General features: G+C 49.9%; 1 protein-coding gene across 1 annotated transcript in view; it reads right to left on the bottom strand.

Moving 5' to 3' along the window:
- Nucleotides 1-15,027, bottom strand: part of RIGI (RNA sensor RIG-I) — a 233,708-nt gene extending 218,681 nt beyond the window's left edge. Inside the window, exon 1 of the mRNA XM_075316231.1 lies at nucleotides 14,868-15,027. The gene's annotated coding sequence lies outside the window, so the exon portion shown is untranslated. The remainder of the gene's footprint in view (nucleotides 1-14,867) is intronic.
- Nucleotides 15,028-15,290: the final 263 nt, after the last annotated feature.

Here is a 15,290-nt window from a genome sequence, read left to right as displayed (position 1 = left end):
ACCCACTCACATCAGATCACACACCCACACACATCAGATCACACACCCACTCACATCACATCACACACCCACTCACATCAGATCACACACCCACACACATCACATCACACACCCACTCACATCAGATCACACACCCACACACATCAGATCACACACCCACTCACATCACATCACACACCCACTCACATCAGATCACACACCCACACACATCACATCACACACCCACTCACATCAGATCACACACCCACACACATCAGATCACACACCCACTCACATCACATCACACACCCACTCACATCAGATCACACACCCACACACATCACATCACACACCCACACACATCACATCACACACCCACTCACATCAGATCGCACACCCACACACATCAGATCGCACACCCACACACATCAGATCGCACACCCACTCACATCAGATCGCACACCCACTCACATCAGACCGCACACCCGCTCACATCAGACCGCACACCCGCTCACATCAGATCACACACCCGCTCACATCAGATCACACAACCGCACACATCAGATCACACAACCGCACACATCACACACCAGCTCACATCAGATCACCCACCCACACACATCACACACCCACTCACATCAGATAACACAACCACACACATCAGATCGCACACCCACACACATCAGATCGCACACCCACACACATCAGATCACACACCCACTCACATACATCACATCACACACCCACTCACATCAGATCACACACATCACATCGCACACCCACTCACATCAGATCACACACATCACATCACACACCCACTCACATCAGATCACACACCCACTCACATCAGATCACACACATCACATCACACACCCACTCACATCAGATCACACACATCACATCGCACACCCACTCACATCAGATCACACACCCACACACATCACATCACACACCCACTCACATCAGATCACACACCCACACACATCAGATCACACACCCACTCACATCACATCACACACCCACTCACATCAGATCACACACCCACACACATCACATCACACACCCACTCACATCAGATCACACACCCACACACATCAGATCACACACCCACTCACATCACATCACACACCCACTCACATCAGATCACACACCCACACACATCACATCACACACCCACTCACATCAGATCACACACCCACACACATCAGATCACACACCCACTCACATCACATCACACACCCACTCACATCAGATCACACACCCACACACATCACATCACACACCCACACACATCACATCACACACCCACTCACATCAGATCGCACACCCACACACATCAGATCGCACACCCACACACATCAGATCGCACACCCACTCACATCAGATCGCACACCCACTCACATCAGACCGCACACCCGCTCACATCAGACCGCACACCCGCTCACATCAGATCACACACCCGCTCACATCAGATCACACAACCGCACACATCAGATCACACAACCGCACACATCACACACCAGCTCACATCAGATCACCCACCCACACACATCACACACCCACTCACATCAGATAACACAACCACACACATCAGATCGCACACCCACACACATCAGATCGCACACCCACACACATCAGATCACACACCCACTCACATACATCACATCACACACCCACTCACATCAGATCACACACATCACATCGCACACCCACTCACATCAGATCACACACATCACATCACACACCCACTCACATCAGATCACACACCCACTCACATCAGATCACACACATCACATCACACACCCACTCACATCAGATCACACACATCACATCACACACCCACTCACATCAGATCACACACCCACTCACATCAGATCACACACATCACATCACACACCCACTCACATCAGATCACACACATCACATCGCACACCCACTCACATCAGATCACACAGATCACATCACACACCCACTCACATCAGATCACACACCCACTCACATCAGATCACACACATCACATCACACACCCACTCACATCAGATCACACACATCACATCACACACCCACTCACATCAGATCACACACCCACTCACATCAGATCACACACATCACATCGCACACCCACTCACATCAGATAACACACCCACACACATCAGATCGCACACCCACTCACATCAGATCGCACACCCACTCACATCAGATCACACACATCACATCACACACCCACTCACATCAGATCACACACCCACTCACATCAGATCACACACCCAGACACATCAGATCACACACCCACTCACATCAGATCACACACCCACTCACATCAGATCACACACATCACATCGCACACCCACTCACATCAGATAACACACCCACACACATCAGATCGCACACCCACTCACATCAGACCGCACACCCACTCACATCAGATCACACACATCACATCGCACACCCACTCACATCAGATAACACACCCACTCACATCAGACCGCACACCCACTCACATCAGACCGCACACCCACTCACATCAGATCACACACATCAGATCACACACCCGCTCACATCAGATCACACACCCACACACATCACACACCCGCTCACATCAGATCACACATCCACACACATACGATCACACACATCACATCGCACACCCACTCACATCAGATAACACAACCACACACATCAGATCGCACACCCACACACATCAGATCGCACACCCACACACATCAGATCACACACCCACTCACATACATCACATCACACACCCACTCACATCAGATCACACACATCACATCGCACACCCACTCACATCAGATCACACACATCACATCACACACCCACTCACATCAGATCACACACCCACTCACATCAGATCACACACATCACATCACACACCCACTCACATCAGATCACACACATCACATCACACACCCACTCACATCAGATCACACACCCACTCACATCAGATCACACACATCACATCACACACCCACTCACATCAGATCACACACATCACATCGCACACCCACTCACATCAGATCACACAGATCACATCACACACCCACTCACATCAGATCACACACCCACTCACATCAGATCACACACATCACATCACACACCCACTCACATCAGATCACACACATCACATCACACACCCACTCACATCAGATCACACACCCACTCACATCAGATCACACACATCACATCGCACACCCACTCACATCAGATAACACACCCACACACATCAGATCGCACACCCACTCACATCAGATCGCACACCCACTCACATCAGATCACACACATCACATCACACACCCACTCACATCAGATCACACACCCACTCACATCAGATCACACACCCAGACACATCAGATCGCACACCCACTCACATCAGACCGCACACCCACTCACATCAGATCACACACATCACATCGCACACCCACTCACATCAGATAACACACCCACTCACATCAGACCGCACACCCACTCACATCAGACCGCACACCCACTCACATCAGATCACACACATCACATCGCACACCCACTCACATCAGATAACACAACCACACACATCAGATCGCACACCCACACACATCAGATCGCACACCCACACACATCAGATCACACACCCACTCACATACATCACATCACACACCCACTCACATCAGATCACACACATCACATCGCACACCCACTCACATCAGATCACACACATCACATCACACACCCACTCACATCAGATCACACACCCACTCACATCAGATCACACACATCACATCACACACCCACTCACATCAGATCACACACATCACATCACACACCCACTCACATCAGATCACACACCCACTCACATCAGATCACACACATCACATCACACACCCACTCACATCAGATCACACACATCACATCGCACACCCACTCACATCAGATCACACAGATCACATCACACACCCACTCACATCAGATCACACACCCACTCACATCAGATCACACACATCACATCACACACCCACTCACATCAGATCACACACATCACATCACACACCCACTCACATCAGATCACACACCCACTCACATCAGATCACACACATCACATCGCACACCCACTCACATCAGATAACACACCCACACACATCAGATCGCACACCCACTCACATCAGATCGCACACCCACTCACATCAGATCACACACATCACATCACACACCCACTCACATCAGATCACACACCCACTCACATCAGATCACACACCCAGACACATCAGATCACACACCCACTCACATCAGATCACACACCCACTCACATCAGATCACACACATCACATCGCACACCCACTCACATCAGATAACACACCCACACACATCAGATCGCACACCCACTCACATCAGACCGCACACCCACTCACATCAGATCACACACATCACATCGCACACCCACTCACATCAGATAACACACCCACTCACATCAGACCGCACACCCACTCACATCAGACCGCACACCCACTCACATCAGATCACACACATCAGATCACACACCCGCTCACATCAGATCACACACCCACACACATCACACACCCGCTCACATCAGATCACACATCCACACACATACGATCACACACATCACATCGCACACCCACTCACATCAGATAACACAACCACACACATCAGATCGCACACCCACACACATCAGATCGCACACCCACACACATCAGATCACACACCCACTCACATACATCACATCACACACCCACTCACATCAGATCACACACATCACATCGCACACCCACTCACATCAGATCACACACATCACATCACACACCCACTCACATCAGATCACACACCCACTCACATCAGATCACACACATCACATCACACACCCACTCACATCAGATCACACACATCACATCACACACCCACTCACATCAGATCACACACATCACATCACACACCCACTCACATCAGATCACACACATCACATCGCACACCCACTCACATCAGATCACACAGATCACATCACACACCCACTCACATCAGATCACACACCCACTCACATCAGATCACACACATCACATCACACACCCACTCACATCAGATCACACACATCACATCACACACCCACTCACATCAGATCACACACCCACTCACATCAGATCACACACATCACATCGCACACCCACTCACATCAGATAACACACCCACACACATCAGATCGCACACCCACTCACATCAGATCGCACACCCACTCACATCAGATCACACACATCACATCACACACCCACTCACATCAGATCACACACCCACTCACATCAGATCACACACCCAGACACATCAGATCACACACCCACTCACATCAGATCACACACCCACTCACATCAGATCACACACATCACATCGCACACCCACTCACATCAGATAACACACCCACACACATCAGATCGCACACCCACTCACATCAGACCGCACACCCACTCACATCAGATCACACACATCACATCGCACACCCACTCACATCAGATAACATACCCACTCACATCAGACCGCACACCCACTCACATCAGACCGCACACCCACTCACATCAGATCACACACATCAGATCACACACCCGCTCACATCAGATCACACACCCACACACATCACACACCCGCTCACATCAGATCACACATCCACACACATACGATCACACACATCACATCGCACACCCACTCACATCAGATAACACAACCACACACATCAGATCGCACACCCACACACATCAGATCGCACACCCACACACATCAGATCACACACCCACTCACATACATCACATCACACACCCACTCACATCAGATCACACACATCACATCGCACACCCACTCACATCAGATCACACACATCACATCACACACCCACTCACATCAGATCACACACCCACTCACATCAGATCACACACATCACATCACACACCCACTCACATCAGATCACACACATCACATCACACACCCACTCACATCAGATCACACACCCACTCACATCAGATCACACACATCACATCGCACACCCACTCACATCAGATAACACACCCACACACATCAGATCGCACACCCACTCACATCAGATCGCACACCCACTCACATCAGATCACACACATCAGATCACACACCCACTCACATCAGATCACACACCCACTCACATCAGATCACACACCCACACACATCAGATCACACACCCACTCACATCACATCACACACCCACTCACATCAGATCACACACCCACACACATCACATCACACACGCACTCACATCAGATCACACACCCACACACATCAGATCACACACCCACTCACATCACATCACACACCCACTCACATCAGATCACACACCCACACACATCACATCACACACCCACTCACATCAGATCACACACCCACACATCAGATCACACACCCACTCACATCACATCACACACCCACTCACATCAGATCACACACCCACACACATCACACACCCACACACATCAGATCGCACACCCACACACATCAGATCGCACACCCACACACATCAGATCGCACACCCACACACATCAGATCGCACACCCACTCACATCAGATCGCACACCCACTCACATCAGACCGCACACCCGCTCACATCAGACCGCACACCCGCTCACATCAGATCACACACCCGCTCACATCAGATCACACAACCGCACACATCAGATCACACAACCGCACACATCACACACCAGCTCACATCAGATCACCCACCCACACACATCACACACCCACTCACATCAGATAACACAACCACACACATCAGATCGCACACCCACACACATCAGATCGCACACCCACACACATCAGATCACACACCCACTCACATACATCACACACCCACTCACATCAGATCACACACATCACATCGCACACCCACTCACATCAGATCACACACATCACATCACACACCCACTCACATCAGATCACACACCCACTCACATCAGATCACACACATCACATCACACACCCACTCACATCAGATCACACACATCACATCACACACCCACTCACATCAGATCACACACCCACTCACATCAGATCACACACATCACATCACACACCCACTCACATCAGATCACACACATCACATCGCACACCCACTCACATCAGATCACACAGATCACATCACACACCCACTCACATCAGATCACACACCCACTCACATCAGATCACACACATCACATCACACACCCACTCACATCAGATCACACACATCACATCACACACCCACTCACATCAGATCACACACCCACTCACATCAGATCACACACATCACATCGCACACCCACTCACATCAGATAACACACCCACACACATCAGATCGCACACCCACTCACATCAGATCGCACACCCACTCACATCAGATCACACACATCACATCACACACCCACTCACATCAGATCACACACCCACTCACATCAGATCACACACCCAGACACATCAGATCACACACCCACTCACATCAGATCACACACCCACTCACATCAGATCACACACATCACATCGCACACCCACTCACATCAGATAACACACCCACACACATCAGATCGCACACCCACTCACATCAGACCGCACACCCACTCACATCAGATCACACACATCACATCGCACACCCACTCACATCAGATAACACACCCACTCACATCAGACCGCACACCCACTCACATCAGACCGCACACCCACTCACATCAGATCACACACATCAGATCACACACCCGCTCACATCAGATCACACACCCACACACATCACACACCCGCTCACATCAGATCACACATCCACACACATACGATCACACACATCACATCGCACACCCACTCACATCAGATAACACAACCACACACATCAGATCGCACACCCACACACATCAGATCGCACACCCACACACAGCAGATCACACACCCACTCACATACATCACATCACACACCCACTCACATCAGATCACACACATCACATCGCACACCCACTCACATCAGATCACACACATCACATCACACACCCACTCACATCAGATCACACACCCACTCACATCAGATCACACACATCACATCACACACCCACTCACATCAGATCACACACATCACATCACACACCCACTCACATCAGATCACACACCCACTCACATCAGATCACACACATCACATCGCACACCCACTCACATCAGATAACACACCCACACACATCAGATCGCACACCCACTCACATCAGATCGCACACCCACTCACATCAGATCACACACATCAGATCACACACCCACTCACATCAGATCACACACCCACTCACATCAGATCACACACCCAGACACATCAGATCACACACCCAGACACATCAGATCACACACCCACTCACATCAGATCACACACATCACATCGCACACCCACTCACATCAGATAACACACCCACACACATCAGATCGCACACCCACTCACGTCAGACTGCACACCCACTCACATCAGACCGCACACCCACTCACATCAGACCGCACACCCACTCACATCAGATCACACACATCAGATCACACACCCGCTCACATCAGATCACACACATCACACACCCGCTCACATCAGATCACACATCCACACACATACGATCACACACATCACATCGCACACCCATTCACATCAGATAACACACCCACACACATCAGATCGCACACCCACTCACATCAGACCGCACACCCACTCACATCAGACCGCACACCCGCTCACATCAAACCGCACACCCGCTCACATCAGATCACACACCCGCTCACATCAGATCACACAACCGCACACATCACACACCAGCTCACATCAGATCACACACCCACACACATCACACACCCACTCACATCAGATAACACAACCACACACATCAGATCGCACACCCACACACATCAGATCGCACACCCACACACATCAGATCACACACCCACTCACATCAGATCACACACATCACATCACACACCCACTCACATCAGATCACACACATCACATCACACACCCACTCACATCAGATCACACACATCACATCACACACCCACTCACATCAGATCACACACCCACTCACATCAGATCACACACCCAGACACATCAGATCACACACCCACTCACATCAGATCACACACCCACTCACATCAGATCACACACCCACTCACATCAGATCACACACATCACATCGCACACCCACTCACATCAGATAACACACCCACACACATCAGATCGCACACCCACTCACGTCAGATCACACACATCACATCACACACCCACTCACATCAGATCACACACATCACATCACACACCCACTCACATCAGATCACACACCCACTCACATCACACACCCACTCACATCAGATCACACACCCACTCACATCAGATCACACACACATCACATCACACACCCACTCACATCAGATAACACACCCACACACATCAGATCACACACCCACTCACATCAGATCACACACATCACATCACACACCCACTCACATCAGATCACACACCCACTCACATCACACACCCACTCACATCAGATCACACACCCACTCACATCAGATCACACACATCACATCACACACCCACTCACATCAGATCACACACATCACATCGCACACCCACTCACATCAGATCACACACATCACATCACACACCCACTCACATCAGATCACACACCCACTCACATCAGATCACACACATCACATCACACACCCACTCACATCAGATCACACACATCACATCACACACCCACTCACATCAGATCACACACATCACATCACACACCCACTCACATCAGATCACACACCCACTCACATCACACACCCACTCACATCAGATCACACACCCACTCACATCAGATCACACACATCACATCACACACCCACTCACATCAGATCACACACATCACATCGCACACCCACTCACATCAGATCACACACATCACATCACACACCCACTCACATCAGATCACACACCCACTCACATCAGATCACACACATCACATCGCACACCCACTCACATCAGATAACACACCCACACACATCAGATCGCACAGCCACTCACGTCAGACTGCACACCCACTCACATCAGACCGCACACCCACTCACATCAGACCGCACACCCACTCACATCAGATCACACACATCAGATCACACACCCGCTCACATCAGATCACACACCCACACACATCACACACCCGCTCACATCAGATCACACATCCACACACATACGATCACACACATCACATCGCACACCCATTCACATCAGATAACACACCCACACACATCAGATCGCACACCCACTCACATCAGACCGCACACCCACTCACATCAGACCGCACACCCGCTCACATCAAACCGCACACCCGCTCACATCAGATCACACACCCGCTCACATCAGATCACACACCCGCTCACATCAGATCACACAACCGCACACATCACACACCAGCTCACATCAGATCACACACCCACACACATCACACACCCACTCACATCAGATAACACAACCACACACATCAGATCGCACACCCACACACATCAGATCACACACATCAGATCACACACATCACATCACACACCCACTCACATCAGATCACACACATCACATCGCACACCCACTCACATCAGATCACACACATCACATCACACACCCACTCACATCAGATCACACACCCACTCACATCAGATCACACACATCACATCACACACCCACTCACATCAGATCACACACATCACATCACACACCCACTCACATCAGATCACACACCCACTCACATCAGATCACACACATCACATCGCACACCCACTCACATCAGATAACACACCCACACACATCAGATCGCACACCCACTCACATCAGACCGCACACCCACTCACATCAGATGACACACATCACATCACACACCCACTCACATCAGATCACACACCCACTCACATCAGATCACACACCCACTCACATCAGATCACACACCCACACACATCAGATCACACACCCACTCACATCAGATCACATACCCACTCACATCAGATCACACACCCACTCACATCAGATCACACACATCAGATCGCACACCCACTCACGTCAGACTGCACACCCACTCACATCAGACCGCACACCCACTCACATCAGACCGCACACCCACTCACATCAGATCACACACATCAGATCACACACCCGCTCACATCAGATCACACACCCACACACATACGATCACACACATCACATCGCACACCCATTCACATCAGATCACACACATCACATCGCACACCCACTCACATCAGATCACACACATCACATCGCACACCCACTCACATCAGATCACACACATCACATCGCACACCCACTCACATCAGATCACACACATCACATCACACACCCACTCACATCAGATCACACATCCCCTACATCAGATCACACACCCACACACATCAGATCACACACCCACTCATATCAGATCACACACATCACATCGCACACCCACTCACATCAGATAACACACCCACACACATCAGATCGCACACCCACACACATCAGACCGCACACTTACTCACATCAGACCGCACACCCACTCACACATCAGACCGCACACCCACACACATCAGACCGCACACCCACACACATCAGACCGCACACCCACACACATCAGATCACACATCCACTCACATCAGACCGCACACCCACACACATCATATCGCACAGCCACACACATCATATCGCACACACACTCACATCAGATCGCACACCCACACACATCATATTGCACACACATCAGATCGCACACCCACTCACATCAGATCGCACACCCACTCACATCAGATCGCACACCCACTCACATCAGACCGCATACATTAGAGTCTCTAGTTTGAGAAATCGACGCTTCACAGGTCCTGAACTGGCAGCTTTATTAAATAGTACCCGCAAAACGCCAGTGTTAACGTCTACACTGAAGAGGCGACTCCGGGATGCTGGCCTTCAGGGCAGAGTGGCAAAGAAAAAGCCATATCTGAGACTGGCTAATAAAAGGAAAAGATTAATATGGGCAAAAGAACACAGACATTGGACAGAGGAAGATTGGAAAAAAGTGTTATGGGCAGACAAATCGAAGTTTGAGGTGTTTGGATCACACATAAGAACATTTGTGAGACGCAGAACAACTGAAAAGATGCTGGAAGAGTGCCTGACGCCATCTGTCAAGCATGGTGGAGGTAATGTGATGGTCTGGGGTTGCCTTGGTGCTGGTAAAGTGGGAGAAAAGGGATTTTGAATAAGGAAGGCTATCACTCCATTTTGCAACGACATGCCATACCCTGTGGACAGCGCTTGATTGGAGGCAATTTCATCCTACAACAGGACAATGACCCAAAGCACGCCTCCAAATTATGCATGAACTATTTAGGGAAGAAGCCGGCAGCTGGTATTCTACCTGTAATGGAGTGGCCAGCCCAGTCACCAGATCTCAACCCTATTGAGCTGTTGTGGGAGCAGCTTGATCGTATGGTACGCAAAAAGTGCCCATCAAGCCAATCCAACTTGTGGGAGGGGAGAAGCATGGGGGGAAATATCTCCAGATTACCTCAGCAAATTAACAGCTAGAATGCCAAAGGTCTGCAAAGCTGTAATTGCTGCAAAAGAGCATTCTGTGACAAAAGCAAGGTGTGAAGGAGAAAATTATTATTTCAAGGAAAAATCATCATTTCTGACCTCGTCAATGTCTGGACTATATTTTCTATTCATTATGCAACTCATTTGATAAATAAAAGTATGGAAAAGACAAAATTGTCCGGGTGACCCCAAACTTTTGAATTGTAGTGTACATGATACGATTTTTTTTTCAGCACCCATAGACTTGAATGGACGCGTCTCATCTAACATATGAAATATCCTGGTGCATGCTATGCTTGTTTATTCAAGCAGATGTTTGGTCCACGTAAAAAGCGGCCGACTGAATAATGGTCCTAGAAATGTCCGCGTGAGATCAGTTTTCCCCCAGAAGGATCTCACACTGAAAACACAGCCGTGAGTGCATAGCCTAACGCTGATGAGTAGGGATGAGCGAGCACTACCATGTTCGAGTGCTCGGTACTCATAATGGTTAGTGATGAGCGAGCACTACCATGCTCGAGTGCTCGTTACTTATGGTTAGTGATGAGTGAGCAATACCATGCTTGGGTGCTTCGTAGTCCTAACCAGCAGTCGGACGCTCCGATGGGCTCAACTCGTGTACCTAGTATAATGAAAGTCAATGGGGACCATTACGAGTACAGAGCACCAGAGCATGGTAGTGCTCACTCATCACTATCCATTACAAGTACAGAGAACCCAAACATGGTAGTGCTCACTCACCACTAACCATTACGAGTACCGATCACCGGAGCATGGTAGTGCTCACTCACCACTAACCATTACGAGTACCGATCACCGGAGCATGGTAGTGCTCACTCACCACTAACCATTACGAGTACCGATCACCGGAGCATGGTAGTGCTCACTCACCACTAACCATTACGAGTACCGATCACCCGAGCATGGTAGTGCTCACTCACCACTAACCATTACGAGTACTGAGCACCAGAGCATGGTAGTGCTCACTCACCACTAACCATTACGAGTACTGAGCACCAGAGCATGGTAGTGCTCACTCATCAATATCCATTACAAATACAGAGAACCCAAACATGGTAGTGCTCACTCACCACTAACCATTACGAGTACCGATCACCGGAGCATGGTAGTGCTCACTCACCACTAACCATTACGAGTACCGATCACCGGAGCATGATAGTGCTCACTCACCACTAATCATTACAGAGCCCCCGAGCATGGTAGTTCTCGCTCATCACTAATCATTATGAGTACGGAGCACCCGAGCATGGTAGTTCTCGCTCATCACTAATCATTACGAGTACTGAGCACCCGAGCATGGTAGTTCTCGCTCATCATTAATCATTATGAGTACGGAGCCCCCGAGCATGGTAGTTCTCGCTCATCACTAACCATTAGGAGTACCGATCACCGGAGCATGGTAGTGCTCACTCACCACTAACCATTATGAGTACGGAGCACCCGAGCATGGTAGTTCTCGCTCATCACTAATCATTACGAGTACTGAGCACCCGAGCATGGTAGTGCTCGCTCATCATTAATCATTATGAGTACGGAGCCCCCGAGCATGGTAGTTCTCGCTCATCACTAACCATTAGGAGTACCGATCACCGGAGCATGATAGTGCTCACTCACCACTAATCATTACAGAGCCCCCGAGCATGGTAGTTCTCGCTCATCACTAATCATTATGAGTACGGAGCCCCCGAGCATGGTAGTTCTCGCTCATCACTAATCATTATGAGTACGGAGCACCCGAGCATGGTAGTTCTCGCTCATCACTAACCATTAGGAGTACCGAGCACCCGAGCATGGTAGTGCTCGCTCATCACTGAGCCATCTCGAAAGGCTACCAGTATCCGAGTGCTGTGGGTGCCACTTCCTGTACCCCATCTACCAGGGACAGCTCTGGACTTTCTGTTCTGCTCGGCCCCGTTCACATGCACCATATTGATTCCAATGGTCAGCAGATCTATACTGTGGGGGAGAGGCTGTAGAAATATCCTGCTCAGTCTGGACTTAGATGTCTAGTGGGGGGCTGCTGTTACTATGGGCGGGGGGGTTCAGTAATCTGATGAAGGAAGTAGGGCTCCTTATTTCAGGACATGGGCACAAGTCTACTAAGGTCAGATCCCTGCCCTGGACAACTCTTCTCATCATATCGGAGTGATGACAGGTCGGTCTGACCTGCAGCCCCTCATACAAGCTATTACCGTCTATTGCAGTCTGGGGCGTCTGTCAGGTGATGCTGGGAGTTGTAGTACCCCAGGCTTAGGCTGCTTACCACAGTAGGATGCCTCCCGTCAGCTCTCCTCCAGCTGATAGTGCGCGGCTCTGTCACAGACTGGCTGCATAGGAGCTGTCCTGTATTTATTTATCCACAACCCGAGAAACCGGTCAGAAACTCTGAGCTGAGAATCGAAACCTATCAGCAGTGGCTGGGGCAGCGGCGCACGCGCAGTGTCCTGGATGAGCCTGTAATTGAAGCTACGGCGCATGCGCAGTTCCCGGCTGAGCCTGGAATGCCCGGAGTTGATGTGACTGACATGTAGTGTACGTAGGGAAATTGCAACTACATGGACAGTGTGTGAGGAAAACGCAACTAACCGCCAGTGCAAACCGGGAAAACAGAAATAAGAGCGAGCAGGGATAATGAGAGCCACATACGTCCTCACATAGAGGCAATGGGAAGAAACAGACCTTAGGC

This window comes from Anomaloglossus baeobatrachus, chromosome 1 (genome assembly GCF_048569485.1).
Source record: "Anomaloglossus baeobatrachus isolate aAnoBae1 chromosome 1, aAnoBae1.hap1, whole genome shotgun sequence".
Lineage (NCBI taxonomy): Eukaryota > Metazoa > Chordata > Amphibia > Anura > Aromobatidae > Anomaloglossus > Anomaloglossus baeobatrachus.
This window is presented reverse-complemented; position numbering and strand designations above follow the sequence as displayed.